We start from the raw sequence: 17,436 nt of genomic DNA on the forward strand, positions 1-17,436 counted from the left end.
CAACTTTGTGCAAAAATGTTGTGGAGAAAAGGGATACATTGATACATAAATTGTTCCTTTTTTATTTGAGATACTGTGGAATACATGATATGTGTTTACTGTATGTATAACAATATCAGTTAGATCAGTGCATATTCCATTTGGCAAAATCATGTTTGAATAGGTATGTAAGTGTAAAATTTTTGATTATGGTGCTTGAAGTGTATGATGTGCTGAAATGAACATGATTTAAACCTCCATGTTGTGCACAGCTATATATGAACTGCAATATTGAGTAAGAAGCTTACGTATCGTATCCTGGTAATAAGGATACATGTATTACTATAACAAATCTATTACAAATCTAGTTCATGTACTGTTGTTTTTACTGATTAACACTCAAGGATAAACATAACATTGTTTGCAGTGATACATGAGGACCCAAAAGAGATTGTACTACACAGTACATTTATTACCATCACTATAATCGTTACTACATGTATTCCATGTAACGATTTTGAAACAAAGCAATAAAAAGCAACTAAACTCACATTTTGTTTCTGCACATATTTCCTTGTACTAACCTATGGTCAATTCATCATTAGAGCTAACAGAAAAAGACATGAAGTCTGTGGAATCAAAGAAAGCAAGCGCATTATTTTCACATAAACAACTGTACTGTCAACCTTGCTTAAAGGGATCGTACAGTTTTGGTTGAGACCTAGTTTCAGGTTTCTAACATTTTTTGGTGAGATAATGAGAAACCTCTTATGAAATTGAAAGAGCATGTAGTTCTTTTAGGAATTCAATGTTTATTTGATGAAAATTGGTTATGAAATGGCTGAGATATCCCCAAAAGAGCGATTCTAATAAGTGTGGGACCCACACTTCATTACTATCGCTTTGTTTTACTTTGTTTTTGGATGTTACAGTCATTCCAAACCCGATTTTCATCAAATAAACTTTGAATTCCTCATAAAATGGTATGCTCTGTACTATATCATAAATGTTTTCTTGGTATCTCGCAAAAAGTTAAAAGCCCAGTTCTAATCTCCACCAATACTGTACCATCCCTTTAAGTCTACCTCGCATAAGTCAAATAATAGCCTAAGTCAAAGGTTTTCTCAAGTCCTCTTTGTATTCTATTGATTTTTATCCCTCATAAGGCAAAGCTATTTCTTCAGTCCAAATCGATCCAACTAAAGGCCGTGTCACACCTTTCCGGGCAAGCTACGCGGGCTTGTGGCGAGGAGGTAGTTTCCAGCACGTAGAAGATTTTCCGCGGGCAAACAAGAATGTTTGCAATTTTCGCATTTGTTTCTTACCTACTAGACGCGTGCTACTTAGCTTCTACTTGCGTGCATTCCGTGTGACCTGCATGAGAGCCAACTCCTGCAAGGTGCTGCCGGTAAGAGTCTCCACTGGTGTTCTGCGTGTACCTCTGCGAGCGAACCCCACGACTCACTCGGAACAAGTTTTGAGCATGCTCAAGGCCTTGTCATACTGTATCTGGGGAAATTTTGCGGCTTGACTTGCGGGGAAACAAATTTGCTCCCTGGAGCTTCCCGCAGTTGGTCCACACCGGACAGTACCTATCGCGTATCTCGCCTGTACTTGCCCGGAGGTGCTCACGCAAGTCCGATTTAACCGCAGTCAAGTTTTGAGCATGACCAAAACTTTTTCCGGTTGAGTCGCGGGGATGCCCGGAGAGGTCCACGCAGAACGCCAGTAGGAGGCCTTTAGCGGCAGCACTTTAGCGGCAGCATTTCGCCGGCAACTCCCAAGCAGATACTTCGCAGTCCCCGTATGCAGCCAAGATAATGACATTCCGTGGGACTTCAGTCATTCCTTCAGAGGAATTCCTTCACTGAGTTATCAGCCCCCACGCGACTGGTACAAAGGTCAAACAGTATACCCGCAAGTAAAATTTAAGTAGAACGCGTCCAGCAAGTAAGACACATGCACTGACTCGCCCAAATCCTTGTTCGCCCTCAGAAATTCCCGGTATGCTGGAAAATCCCTACACGCAACAGAATGCATAGCTTGCCCGGAAAGGTGTGACAGGGCCTAAACATGGTTGCGGGTAAAAAGATTTGCGTGCACACCTCCGGGTGACTACGGGTACGATACGTGCTAGGTACTGTCATGTGCGGCTCATTCCGGGGACCTCCGGGTAGTAAAAATTGTTCTTTGCATGTCGCACGCAAGGCTTGCCGGAAAGGTGTGACACGGACTTTAGGTAAGGTTGACTGTACTAAGTATTTAAATAGTCACAGAATACAGTAAAATTCAACGAGGAGTTGAACTCAACATAAACTACAGATACATGTATATATATCATTAAAGACAGTTACAAACAGTACATGTACTATACCTCCACCTAACACTTCTGTTCTGATACACTGCCGAGCATAATAAACAGTAACTTAAACACATACAACATACTGTAAAATAATAATGAGTACAATATGACTACACAGACATGGATGTTAACTTTCCAAAATGTTATGACGAATCGTTTCTAACATTTAACTTAAAATAACAGCTAGCTAAAAAAGGAAATAATAGAATATGACATTTCATTTGAAGTAGAAGTAAAAGTTATGCACACTGCAAAAATTTATTCCTAATTGTAGGGCCATAATGAACTGTTACCATGGCAACTCTCTTTTATGTCACTTGTGGGCTAAATTTGTTTTAATTAAAAAATATGTTTTACTTTGCATTACAATCTCCATGTGCAAAATTTCTTCTCAGACGCTTGCAAATTGAAAAATTTCAATCTACAAGGCTTTTTCCTGATTGGCGGGCCGTAATGCACTGTTACCATGGCAATGCACTTCTCCCACACTTAAAAATTTGTCCTGCACAACTTTATATCACAGTCACCACATACCCCAAATTTCTTTTAAATTGCATAAAATCTGGAGAAATTCAACACAAAGTGTGGAATTCTTTTTCCTGATTTTGAGACCAAACGCATTGTTACCATGGCAATGAGCTTTCCAGTACTGTTAAACAGAAGGACGAAGAGGTACATGTATTGGTGTCAGGGAGATAGTGTCAGGTTGTCCGCGAAGGCATCTTGAAAAGTATTACGTGTACTTGCTCTTCATCGCAATACTAACACTAATGCATTTAGATATCACAAAATGAAACATTAAGAGTTTCACTATCTGGTATGCAACATAAAATTTGACAAAAAAATTATAAGTGCACAAAGTTAATGTGCACCAACACTCTAGAATTCTCTTCCTCCCCAACTCCGAGATGCATCAACTGTCAACAGCTTCAAGAACTCACGAAATACTTACCTTTTCGCACTGTTATGCTCTATAATTTTTCTGTAGATTAAGTTTTGTTTGTTTTTCTGTTTATGCATAATATTATGAATGTGAAGCGCTTATAGGTACTTATGCTTGTATTATGCGCTATATAAGATGTTATTATTATTATTGTGATTAAGTACCTATGATTTCATACGGCAATATTTCTACCCCTTATAAATCTCTCGGTGCGTAAAGGAATTATGCCGTCACACAAATAATAGTACACAAGTAAGAATTTCTTGTTTCCTTTAGCCTAGGCAACCAGTTATGTGAGGCTCTATCGTGCTGCTGATAACCATGCTATATACAGTACTGCGCCTTATGACAGAAATGATTGTTGATTGTAGATGAGCCTGTGATAAGGTTTTACCGTGGTATTTGAGAAAGTAACCTTCCATCATAAGTGTGAGACATTAAATTTGAGGATTATTCAGTTTGCATCTCGGCAGCTACCGATCAGTGACTTATCGTTGTCTAAAAAATAATGATTAGGATCTATGTAATTACAATGATAACAAAGACTGCTTCTCATTAGTACGATTGTATTGTTGTCATAATTAATACCCCATTACCACTCATCACTACTGCTATCATTATTACTATCGCAAGCGCTATTTTCTATGATTATAAATTGACATTACCTTTTCTTTTTGTAGGGATATACATTGTGCTACTGCCACTCCAGGACATCCCCAAAACAAAACAAAACAAAAAATAAAAAAGCAACAACAAACTCCTCTTCATCATAGATATCAGAGAATTTTTTTCCCCCCATGATTCATCGTTTTCCATGATGAACCGGTACTAATACCTAGACAAGCGCAGCGAACCCGACTCGGTTGTTTCCACGGTCGAACATTGTGTATACACTGCGAAGAAAGGGCTGTCCCAAATACCAGATTGTGTGATCACCAAGATCGACGAATGTAGCGAGACATACGGCTTCACGACCTCGCGTGAGCTATGTCAAACATAAAGATGCAAGAAGGAGAAAAACACATACACAACTGTACGTACGATACTGATACACCAACACGTATCGGAGATAAATAAGTAAGGAAGTAAAATAGCTAAAGAATTAAACAAAGAAACAAAAATAAAACACACGCACACACACACACACACACACACAATTTTACTTTAATTTTGTGGCTCAACACAGGAATCTCGTGGATCGAAAAGATAAAGAAAAACACACACTGTACAAAGAAAAAAGCATATGATACAACATGAAACTGACAAAAAAAAAAAAGAAGAGATAATTTGAAATTTGCCAGGTATGACAAAGTGCTTTAAAGACCATTATGTAGGCCTACTGTGACGTAAGATGAAAGAAAAAAAAATCTCGAAATTTAAACATTCAACACAACGTTAAGATTATTATAAACAAGGACAATTATGTCCTTGTTTTAAGTTCACTAATAAGTTCACTAATTCTAACATGTTTGATACTTAACTAGGGCATAAATATTCTGGTAGGCCCGAGCCAAGGGCTATCGCTAATGTGAAGCCTTCATCTATTATAATTATATTATAGAGTATTATATAGTGTAAAGAAACGCACAAAATATGCCGTCTTATCTTCTAAGACCAAAGCATAAAATGAATGAAAAGAGGTGAAGAATATAATTAACAGAAATTAATTACGTAGCATTTACAAACACTGACACATAGAACTGATCCATCTTTTATATTGTCTGCTCGGCCACATCTTCACATACCAGTATAAGTGTGGGATAAATTTTTTGAAATAACCTTTGCCTTTGTGTAGGCCTGCTGAGTGCCGATTGGCACAGAAAACCCCACAGTGTTGTACACATCACTTTCCAAATTCCCTGGGACAGAAAAGGTTAACTTTTCCCCAGCCGACCCATCTCCATTCCCAGAAATCCTTATTCTCCTTCTAATCTTCCTTGTCCAAGCAACGTAAACCTACCGAATGATATCCTGAAGACTATGATTTATAGAACAAAAATGTAAAGAAAATGTGTTCTGAGTCACCATTATGTGATTTCTACTGAAGTGTAGACCTACGGATTTGTCAAATTCGCCAAAACTCCAAGGTAATTTTTGTCGCTTTCGTCTTAACGTACTTATCGGGTTTAGGCGATTTATAGAAAGCCTTCGGCGATTACAAGAGTAGTAACAAATCACCTTTCCTCTTCCTTGCCTTCTTTGCATTTGTTTTTCGGCATGAAGGCGAGTGGACGAGTTTCAATGAGTCTCCCTGTTTTTGCATACATGAAGACTTCCTTATACCTGCCCACTTACCTTGTTAACATAGTCCCGCCCGGTCAAGACGTATGCCATGCCGTTCAGGGTGAACTTAAGGTCAGGAAGAGTATCAACGTCACTGCAGGGAACGATGTACTGTCGAAGAACATAACCATAAAGGTTGCATAACCATTGAATTGCAAACTAATACGGTTTGACATAACGACACACTGTTTTAGAGTGTAATTGCCTATCATTCTATGTAGATGCACGAGCATGACTTGCATCGTAAATCAATGCAGTGCGAGCAGGTCATATTTTTTTTAAGGATTAGAAACAAAATGATGAAAAATAGTTTGCTAGCTATAGCTTTAAGAATATGTAAGTCTCTAAATCATTCAAATTCGATATGCCTGACCCGTTAATGTAACCCATTAATAACCTGCTGATGATGAAAGTAGGGATGCCACTATAAACATTCTGAATAATCAAAATGAACCATGTGGATTAGGGTTAATTTGAGGACACTTAAGTGACCCATTACTATAGGTGTGGGAGATAAAAGGGGGATTTTAAACTCATCATAGCGTCAAAGGCGGCCTTGTGACTCCATGGTCAAAGCATCGAAGCTACAGGCCTATTAATGGCTTTATCTTACGAGTGCTTATATGCGCAGTATATGATTTACTTTACTTCTTTATCTATTTATTCATTCATTTTTTTATCTATGTATTTATGATCTTTTTAATTCATTTATTCATATCATTTTCCTTCCATTGAAGTGAGGCAAATTACCTATCGATCTAAAGCTTGGCATTTGGAGAATTTATATCAACCCCCACCCCCACCTCCCCAAAAAATAATGATTTCTGCTCCTTCGGATATGGATATCATGGAAATGGATAACAAAAGTCAAATATTGTTGTGCTCCATGTACCTCCCCGTATGTTACTTCAATAGCGCCGAGTTTCTCCATGAAGCCGTCGATAAGGCGAGAAGGCACACCGATTGACGAGCAGCCAGTGTCAACTACGGCCTGGTAGTTTACAGATATTACACTCGACCCGAGGGTTACACTGTAAAAAGAATATAAACACAAGTGCATCAACATCTAAATGACACATGGAGAAATAAAGGAAATGCATTTAGATATCACCAATTCAATGCAGCAGTATTCAAAAAATCGAAGGAGAAATATTTATTTTGTAATAACTCAAAACTAAACGCGTACCCCTTACTATTTATTGATATGTACTGCTGTGACATACAGTTCTGTCAGGTTGTTGTTATTATTATTATTACTTTTTTTTACTAGAACAAATTTCTCAATTAAAAAAAAATGAAAAGACAAACAGAGATGACAAAACTCTCTGCAATTGCGAAACTTTTGTGAGCCTTTTTATTGTCAGCCAGCATTTAGAATTACTTTTTGGTTTCTCCGGGCTTTTTTTCCCCCGCCATTTTCAAATCTGAAAAAAAAAATATATATTCACGGCTGGTTTCGGCCCCTCACGGCCCATTTTGGGTCTCTCTATCTCTCTTATGACATCCCGGAAGACCACAATATTAAACGGCAAGTTCACTTTGGTATACATGAGTGGATTGATGAATGCAGCAATACTTGAAGAACACACAAGTGAAATTTGAAGAAAATCGGGCAATCCGTATTGTAAAAAGTAATACCATTTACCCTCCTTTCTGGAAGAGGAAATCAAAATACGCATTCGTTAATGAGAGAAAATTTGAAAATATTTTGATTCTTCATTCTTGTTATCGTTCTACATACGTGACATCAATGTAAATATAGATTAGAATTTAATATATAAATCAAAATATAAATTCGTATCTTTCGAAAGTATTTGTTCGCTTTTCCTCAGACTTTTACTGATGTGATTTACTAATATTCCTTCATTCACTCAATCTACATAATTATTTGAGTGAAGCGTCCTTGACAAACGACTGTTATATGTACCATCGATTCCTACCTCTCCACGTTGATCTGCCACAGTCCTTGACGAGACACATTTACGTAGTGGAAGTCTCCAGTGTAGCGAAGAGGATCTGCTCCGCCGAAGACAATCTCACCTGCAGGCTGATCTAAGTGGTTCCTAGACGGTGAACAAGAAGAAAAAGAGAAAGAAATAAGCTAGCCGTTGCCACTCTCCTCTTAAAATTCCTGCCCAGAGCGACGATCGTTTTTACTGGGGATCCATCTTGATATTTTTGTAGTTTTTTATTGAACATGCCATTTGTGTGTATGTGTTTATGCTGAATATTTGCTTTCGTTCAAATGCAGTATAAACAGTCTTGTGCATGCAAATTTCAAGCACATAATCACAACATTCGCTTTTTATTCTGAGAACAAATTGAAATGGAAACTTGGTCACAGTCTTGGGTTTCGTCTTAACAGTTTATATAACATGGGTGTATTTTTTTGTTTGTTTGATATGATTCCTTGACCGATCTGAAACTTCTAATTCACTCCCCGTACAAGGACGAGTTCTTGACCACTCACCTGCCGAGGTAGACTGAAAAGACGGGCTCCTGAATGAGTCCCTGTTTGACGAGGTTGTCGAAGACGGGCACATTGCTAACTTGGGCGACGTTCGGATACGCCAACCCCAAAATGCCGTCGAACCTCGAAGTGAGCAAAGGGAACCCAGACACTGCGGTGGCTTCCCCGAAGAACTGGGCTTTCAGGGTTACGTCACCTATCTAAAGATAGGAACGATTGAAACGTGTAACAAGCTTTGGATTTTGGCAATGGATAAAAGTGCGGTTTAGACATATCAAGATGGTATAGTTCAGGTTTATATAGGCTGGTTTTTTTTTTTTCTTTTCAAGAGAACAGAACATGATATCCCTGGAGTACAAATACACGTACTTAGGATTATCTTTAGCTGAACGTTTGTATTAGTCGTTCATGACTGATGTTGTTGCTGTTTTGAAAGATATCGACAGAGGTAACCGAGACGTCTCAACAGTGGAAGAGCGATTGGACGTGAAGTGCATGTCTTGTTTTTGTGATGGCATGTAAACGCATGGACTCTCAAGAATTTAGAGGATTTTGAAGAAAAAAAAAACACGTAAAAGTGAAAGACAGATGTTTTCAGAAGACAAAAAAAAAAAAAAAACCCAAACAAACCGCTATTTGGTATATATTTTTTTTTAAACCACAGAGGTTTTTGTTTTTTTTTTTTCATCAGCGTTATTCCCTGAAAAAATGATCATTTGCTCGATTTGTGTATAATTACTATGAACACCAAGTGAAAAAAAGGAACTACATGTATAGTTTAGGATCTGAACCCATTCCACTTATATTCGTTATTCCGCTTGTCCGTTTATCCGAAAATGAGATAGGGTTCGCTTTCATACGAAGCACACGAATTTCCTGCAACTTGATGTTCCTTAATGTGAAAGTGAAATAGAGTTCATTAAACGGAACATTTTGCTGCATTATTCCGAATGTTTGTTTTGGATTGATAATCCGAAGTAGAAATAAGATTCATTATTCCGAAGGTTCATTCATTATTCCGGAGGTTCGTTTTCGGAGTAGTAATCCAGTTTGAAATAATGTTCATTAATCCGATGAATAGAAATAAGGTGCCGTTTGTGGATTGACGAGCCTTCAGAATGAATCCTCTTTTTTCATTTTCCGATTAACGAAACTACGAAATAACGAACCATACTTTATACTTTTCGGGTAACATATATTTTCGGGTAACTACATTTTCGGGTAACAAACCTTCGGAACCGACCCTTATCTTATTTTGGGATTAACGAACCTGAGGAATAACGCCACGTAATCGCTACACCTGCTGCACTATATACCACTGAGCTGAAGCCACTTCGTGGTGGTGATGCAATGTACGATAATGTTAAAAAACAGATGGAAAGAAAACCGCGGTATTGATACTTCCTACAAAAAAAAAAATCCCTTCCTCCAATTCTAAGAACTTTTTTATATCTTTACACTAAATGGTATTAAACGAGACATTGAGTTGTTTATTTACTGTTATTACCATGCCACAAAGAGAACATTTCTTAATCTAGGAGGAGAGAAATATTCAAATATAGTTTTTTTTTTTTTTTTCTCACCGTGACAACATCTTGGCTCACAAAACCTTCGGCGTAACAGTTGGCGTAGACAATTGACCACTTGGTGCCATTTGCAACGTACGACGAGGACTTGGAACTGTTATAAGCGTGGTGGTGTCCTGTAGAACGAAATTTTTAAGTCTCTTAGCTGGTCTCGACAAAGCCATGTCTCTTGGTTCATGATATAACAACATATTTTTATCAGTCCAATAACAAAAGTGGTGACACCCCTACAGTTAACTAATTCAGTCATTTCACGCATATGTTGTTATATCATGAAAAATCATGTTAATATACTTCAATTCAACATTGAATATGTTCGACTTTATGGAAGTTGGTAACAGTATACATGTTATTTAAAGCCATTTAACATAACTGTTGATTTTCAAATAATTACCAAGATTTATGACCATTTCGATGTTTTATTAAAGTATTTCATTCTAAACTGTTTTTCTTTCTTGCTTCTTAGCTACAGTGCCAGTTTTTAACATAGTTCACATGGTTTATCATGTTATTTTAATCATTCAAACATGTATGTTTTCCTTTTGGGACATTGAATTTCATTGTCGGGCAAAAAACAGAACAAAACAAACAAACAAAAAAAGGTGTCGAGCCTTGTTTATAGCACTTTTCCTTTCAGCAGCGCCAAGAACCGTATCAGGGTAATTACCCCCGGAGGATCCAACGGCTAAATACTGGTTAGTGATACGGTTAGATTAAAGATTAGGGTTAGGTTTAAGGTTAAAGTTTGGATTAGGATTAGGATTAAGTTCAGGATTAGGATTAGGCGGGTCAGGGATAGGGTCTTGGGTAATTGTCCTGGAGGTAACTGCCTTAGACCCGCCCACAACAACGAGAGATAACACTTTTGTAAGCTGAGAGAAGACAGGAAACTTACTGATCCAGCCAGATTCTGGAGAAAACGAAGACGAAGCAATCCAAAGGTCAGTGCAGCCTGTATCAAAGAGAACGCTGAAGGTCTGTGGCGGTGTTCCAAGTGAGAGAGATCCATAATACTGGGCCTTTAGGTGGACCAGGTGACCAGAAAAGAAAGAGAAATGATAATAAAAGAAAAAAATAGTAAAGCGTTATAGGTAACCTTTACAAGCGAGTAGACTAATACGTCGTGGGTTCTGCAGGTGTGGATATTGTTTTCTATGTTCCAGTGACATGGTTTTCTTGAATTGTTCATGTCAAGATGCTTTCACTAAATGTATCGTGAGTTGAAGATTTTGATGAACAAACTAATTAAAACTATGTAACAAGTTACTTTAAAACCATTTTAACCGTCAAGTTTTAAAGGAAATACAGTAAACATGTGCATAATCTTAAGTTGCAGGGGCTACTGCTAATTCGAACCCTATGTATGTATATATATATATATATATATATATATAGAGAGAGAGAGAGAGAGAGAGAGAGAGAAAGAGAGAAACACATACACATTTCATTTCATTTCATTTCATTTATTTCATTTCCAACAACATTTTCATACACAAAATAACACAACATCAATGCAATGTAGTAACAAAGAAAAATACGTGAAGTTGACAATACTACGCATCACAAAAGCAAAGTAAACAATGAAAATTGAATTGAAACTAAAGTTGCAGGAAATGGAGGAGACATGCTAAAAAGCTAAGCTTGTATTTTGCTAAAAAGACATGCTAAAGAGACATGCTAAAAAGCTAAGCTTGCAAGCTTAGCTTAGCTTAGCTTAGCTGGTATACACAAGTAGTACAGGCATCTACCAATATACATTATGCATAATATCATATACACATATAATATATTATTACGAGGAGACTGCAAAATACATGTATTTTGCAGTCTCCTCGTAATAATATATTATATGTGTATATGATATCATGCATAATGTATATTGGTAGATGCCTGTACTACTTGTGTATACCAGGAATCTACATACCAAAAATGGCATTTCTATGGTGACTACGCACAAAAATGGACACACACGAGGGTAAATGTTAAAAATGCTCATAATGTCTGAAAGCGATACTCATAATTGATAAAAGATCATGTCGAACATTTGAAAAAGAAATTGAAGTATACAGAAAAAAAAATACATCCATTCAAAATGGTGATACGCTTGTATTCCTCTTCGTATCACCCGACTATACTTAATACTAGAAAATGTTGATTTACACAGATAAGCAATCATCGTTCTATTCCTCATAAAACCCGTCGCATTGTTTGGTTTTGCTAAACGTACATCAAGATAGTCGTTCATGTTGACAGCGAAGGAGGAGGCACGGCGACTGCGGCCTGGCGTCATGTTGGTTCTGGCAGTTGGAGTCTGGTTTAGGAGTCTTTTGTTGGCAATTTGCCGTCGATCAGAGTCCATCTTGTGGAGGGGAATCCTATCACAGAGGGGGTAGGGTAAAAGATGAGCTTATGCCAGCTTTTTAGACAGAACATCACAAATGCAAGTGGAAGAAGTCTTGGTTTGACGTCATGTGGTTTGACCAGAAATCGACAGCAAACAGTATCAACCAGGGCAAATTTACCCAAATTTCATATTGCGATACCTGCTGTTTTTACAATATTCTCTTCCCCCAAGTAGGTAATCATATTTCTGTATGATATATTTTAGTTTCTATACAAATCACACGAGCGTGCACTTACCGCTGTCGACAAATAACTATTGATATGTTAATATCTGATGTGTCTGATAATAAAATCATTAATCATGAACAAAAATTTATCAAAAACATCAGTTATTTCATGTCACAAGACTTTACCTCAAGTGTAATGAAGCATTACAATCATACCTGAAAAGTTTCCCATTTATCACTCCGATCAACATCAGCAAAATCACAAACGTCTTCATCTTCTTTAATACAACGCCAGAACATGCAGCTCCGCAGAAGAACGAGGACCTGAGTTTCAGTCGGAGAAACAGGAAATGTAGGTAATGACCGGTGTGAAAGAGGTTTGCTAACTTATCTTTGGACTCCAGTGTCAGCTCTCGTACAAAAATCATATACCCACGAGGACTGGATCTCTCATTTCACCAAACGCAGATCGAGGGCAGGCCCATAGGCATATTGTCCACGACGAACCAGGGCATAATGGACTGCTTGGAGGGGGAAAAAGAAGGAAAAAGGAAGGGGGAAAGAGAGGAAGAAGGGGGAAGTGAGGGGGAGAAAAAAAAAACACGGATTTCTACAAAATATACTGAAAAATACTTGGTTTTCTGTATATAATCATTCAATTTTGGGACCTTTGACCTTTATGATAGTCAGGTCAACTTGATACTTACAAATACTGACTAGACTTGCACCCTACAGTGAGAAAAAATGGCAACATATTTCAGGATCCTACTTCAAAGCTTTTAAATCTTAACCTTATATTACTGCATCTTCCACGCAAAAAAAAAAAAAAAAGTTTTGGTAGATAACAAATGAACATCTACACACACGTAACTCATGACAATTCAGACAAACACCAAGTCATGTATCGTCCTCGCCCACATAAATATTACACTCTGTCATTAAAATGTTTTTTTTAAGTGTATTAGTTCTAGGGTTTTACTTTTGACCTTTTACATTGTTCAATTTAACCAAGTACTTGACAAGCATATATCTTTAGCAGATGTACCCATGTTTGAGTTTTGCGGACATAGCTCGAAGTTGTGGAAATTCGTTATTGAGAGCAAACAATAAATGACACTAAATCAGAGAAAGTTCATTGACCATCTGACCTTTGACCTAGTTCCTAGAATATTTACCAATATTCAAACTTGAGCAGAATCTTCAGGTGATATGCATGTGGTGTTAATGTGTGGCTATCATAGCTCTCAATGTGGAAAGTTATTGAGAGTACACCACAATGTGTCCTTATATTGTTTCAAGTGCTTATTAAGTAAAGTTCACTGACCAATAATTCCATTAATTTTCTCAGGTAATTCATTTCAAAGTTATGAAGCAGCCATGGGCGTAAATCCCGGGGGGGATGGGGGGGGGGGGATATATCCCCCCCACTTTTGAAGGAGGGGGGGATGGCCTGTACAAATATCCCCCCCTGAAATTCTCCCAAGAAAAAGATGTAGGAACAAAAAAACAAACAAACAAAGAGAAATGTGGTGATGTTGATTTCAGCATGATGGATTATTGCATAGCCTATAATCTAGGCGGAGAATGCAGTTATTGTCTTTGTAATTTGCTGAAACGTATGATGCAGCGAGATAATTGTCTTTGCCAAGCGATACACCTGATGGGGCGAGACTACAAACAGTGGACGCATCTACCGCGTCCGCTAGGCGCCACGATCGCAGTTTTTTTTTTTCCGTGTAAGAAGACTGCCACCGATTAAAAAAAAAAAAAGAAAACAACGACAAACAACTGGATCATAGGCGGCGTATTCGCGCGCATCCACTGTTCGTAGTCTCGTCGCATCAGACCAGCTGCATCCCCACCTAGCTAGCTTATAGGCTATATACTGTAATGCAAAGATCTAAAATTTTAGATAACAAACGAGTTCGTGAACAGCCTTGTACGACTTTCAGTCGTAGGAATTGCAACACATTTACCCTCTCCATATTGGCAGTGATTTTGCTCAGTTAGTATAATTCGTTTGCCTCCAGAAAAAACAAAAGGAACGCGTGTCGATTCCCATATTTTGCCATATGCAAGTACCTCCTTTAGTCTAATGAACATTGCTTTAGATTAATGGTTCAGACCTATTAACCAGATTTCTTGTTGTTTTCATGGGAGATGTGCAAAAAGCACTAGAAAGTTCACCTGTTAACAAACATAAATCAATAGATTAATAAGACAAGTTTATTCGCAGCCAATTTTACTGATATACAACATTCATCTCACGAACAGAAAAATGGATTCTTTAATCCCTAATTAAACAATTCCACAGAAAAGGCAAGACAGTATCATCAACAGTTTGCCAGAATAGTACGAAAAGTGTTATACACTTCTGGGATTGAAATTTCCCCAGATTACATCATAAATGTGTTTACGAGATATTTGTTGCTGCCAGTAATTACCAGCAGTTGCGCCCGGTGCGCCCCCATCCCTTAATTCCCAAAGCGAAAAAAGTACAGCTACAAACGGCAGTCTCTGGACTGTAAAATGTCAAAATTTCACGCTCGCTCGCTTCGCTCGCTCGCATTGAATCGTCATGCCATTCTCCTGATGTTGCTGCCGGGTAATTGCCAGCAGTTGCGCCCGGTGTGCCCCCCTTATTTTTCAAAGCGAAAAATATATAGCTACAAACGGCAGTTTGGGGACTGTAAGATGTCAAAATTTTCAAGCTCGCTCGAATCAGGGAGGTGGGAAGAGAAACACCTCCCTGCTCGCATTTAATCGATATGTCATTCCCCTGATGTTGCTGCCAGTAATTGCCAGCAGTTGCGTCCGGTGCGCCCCACCCCCTTCATTTCCTAAGCGAAAAAATATAGCTACAAACTGCCGTTTTGGGACTGTACAATGTCAAAATTTTCAAGCTCGCTCGCTTCGCTCGCTCGCATTTAATCGTCATGCCATTCTCCCGATGTTGCTGCCGAGTAATTACCAGCAGTTGCGCCCGGTGCGTCCCCCCCCTTATTTTTCAAAGCGAAAAAGATATAGCTACAAACGGCAGTTTTGGGACTGTGAAATGTCAAAATTTTCAAGCTCGCTCGCATTTAATCCTTATGTCATTCTTCTGATGTTGCTGCCTGTAATTGTCAGCAGTTGCGCCCGGTGCACCCCACCCCCCTTAATTTCCTAAGCGAAAAAATATAGCTACAAACTGCCGTTTTGGGACTGTACAGTGTCAAAATTTTCAAGCTCGCTTGCTTCGCTTGCTCGCATTTAATCGCTATGCTATTCTCCTGATGTTGCTGCCGAGTAATTGCCAGCAGTTGCTCCCGGTGCGCCCCCCCCCCACCCTTAATTTTCAAAGCGAAAGAATGTAGCTACAAAAAGCAGTGTTGGGACTGTAAAATGTCAAAATTTTCAAGCTCGCTCGTTTCGCTCGCTCGCATTTAATCGTCATGCCATGCTATGCTATTCTCCTGATGTTGCTGCCAGTAATTGCCAGCAGTTGCGCCCGGTGCGCCCCCAACCCCTTCATTTCCTAAGCGAAAAAAGTACAGCTACAAACGGCAGTTTTTGGACTGTAAAATGTCAAAATTTTCAAGCTCGCTCGCTTCGCTCGCTCGCATTTAATCGGCATGCCTTTCTCCCGATGTTGCTGCCAGTAATTACCAGCAGTTGCGCCCGGTGCGCCCCCCTTATTTTACAAAGCGAAAAAGATATAGCTACAAACGGCAGTTTTGGGACTGTGAAATGTCAAAATTTTCAAGCTCGCTCGCATTTAATCCTTATGTCACTCTTCTGATGTTGCTGCCAGTAATTGTCAGCAGTTGCGCCCGGTGCACCCCCACCCCCCTTAATTTCCTAAGCGAAAAAATATAGCTACAAACTGCCGTTTTGGGACTGTACAATGTCAAAATTTCAAGCTCGCTCGCTTCGCTCGCTCGCATTTAATCGGCATGCTATTCTCCTGATGTTGCTGCTGAGTAATTGTCAACAGTTGCTCCCGGTGCCCCCCCCCCCTTAATTTTCAAAGCGAAAAAATGTAGCTACAAAAAGCAGCTTTGGGACTGTAAATGTCAAAATTTTCAAGCTCGCTCGCTTCGCTCGCTCGCATTATTTAATCGTCATGCCATTCTCCTGATGTTGCTGCCGAGTAATTACCAGCAGTTGCGCCCCGTGCGCCCCCCCCTTATCTTTCAAAGCGAAAAAGATATAGCTACAAGGCAGTTTTTGGACTGTAAATGTCAAAATTTTCAAGCTCGCTCGCATATAATCTTTATGTCATTCTCCTGATGTTGCTACCAGTAATTGCCAGCAGTTGCGCCCGGTGCGCCCCACCCCCCTTGATTTCTTAAGCGAAAAAATATAGCTACAAACTGCCGTTTTGGGACTGTACAATGTCAAAATTTTCAAGCTCGCTTGCTTCGCTCGCTCGCGTTAATCGCTATGCTATTCTCCTGATGTTGCTGCCGAGTAATTGCAAGCGAAAAAATGTAGCTACAAAAAGCAGTTTGGGGACTGTAAAATGTCAAAATTTTCAAGCTCGCTCGCTTCGCTCGCTCGCATTTAATCGTTATGTCATTCTCCTGATGATATTAAATTGCCAGCAAATGCGCCTGGTGCGCCCCCCCCCTTAATTTCCAAAGCGAAAAAAATGTATAGCTACAAACGGCCGCTTTTGGACTGTACAATGTCAAAATTCATGATCGCGTTCATGATCTTCAGTGTAAGAATTAAGACAAGAAGTTTCTCTAAATGATACCATTTTATAGGCAAAATTGTTCAATAATAATCTACATAAAATGTACTGCTGCCTTAAACATGTTGGACTGTTTCAAGTCGATAGAACACGCAAAAAAAAAAAAATGAATCAAATTGCACCATTTACAACATCAATATGCAAAAAGTTCTCACACACCCTCCCCCCTCGCTCGCATCTCTCCCTCGCATCTAACCGCTCTCCCTAAGATCAAATCCTGGCTACGCCGGTGATAGGCCCCACTACTTCACATCAGTGATGTCGCACAGGCGGAGCAAGAGCTGAAATACCACGATGTAGTCATTCAATTATCTATGAATATTTCTTTTTCTTACTTGTTTTTTTTTATAGGAAAAAGATCCCAAATTTTACCAAAAGTGTGCACCAGATCGCTGAATTTGAGGTCTGAAAATGCCATATTTTCCTCGTCTGCATGGGAGGGGGAAACCCCCTCCCCACACCCTCCCCCAGGCCGCTCCGCTCCCTCGCACAGATATTCAAACTC

Source organism: Diadema setosum, chromosome 4 (assembly GCF_964275005.1).
Source record: "Diadema setosum chromosome 4, eeDiaSeto1, whole genome shotgun sequence".
Lineage (NCBI taxonomy): Eukaryota > Metazoa > Echinodermata > Echinoidea > Diadematoida > Diadematidae > Diadema > Diadema setosum.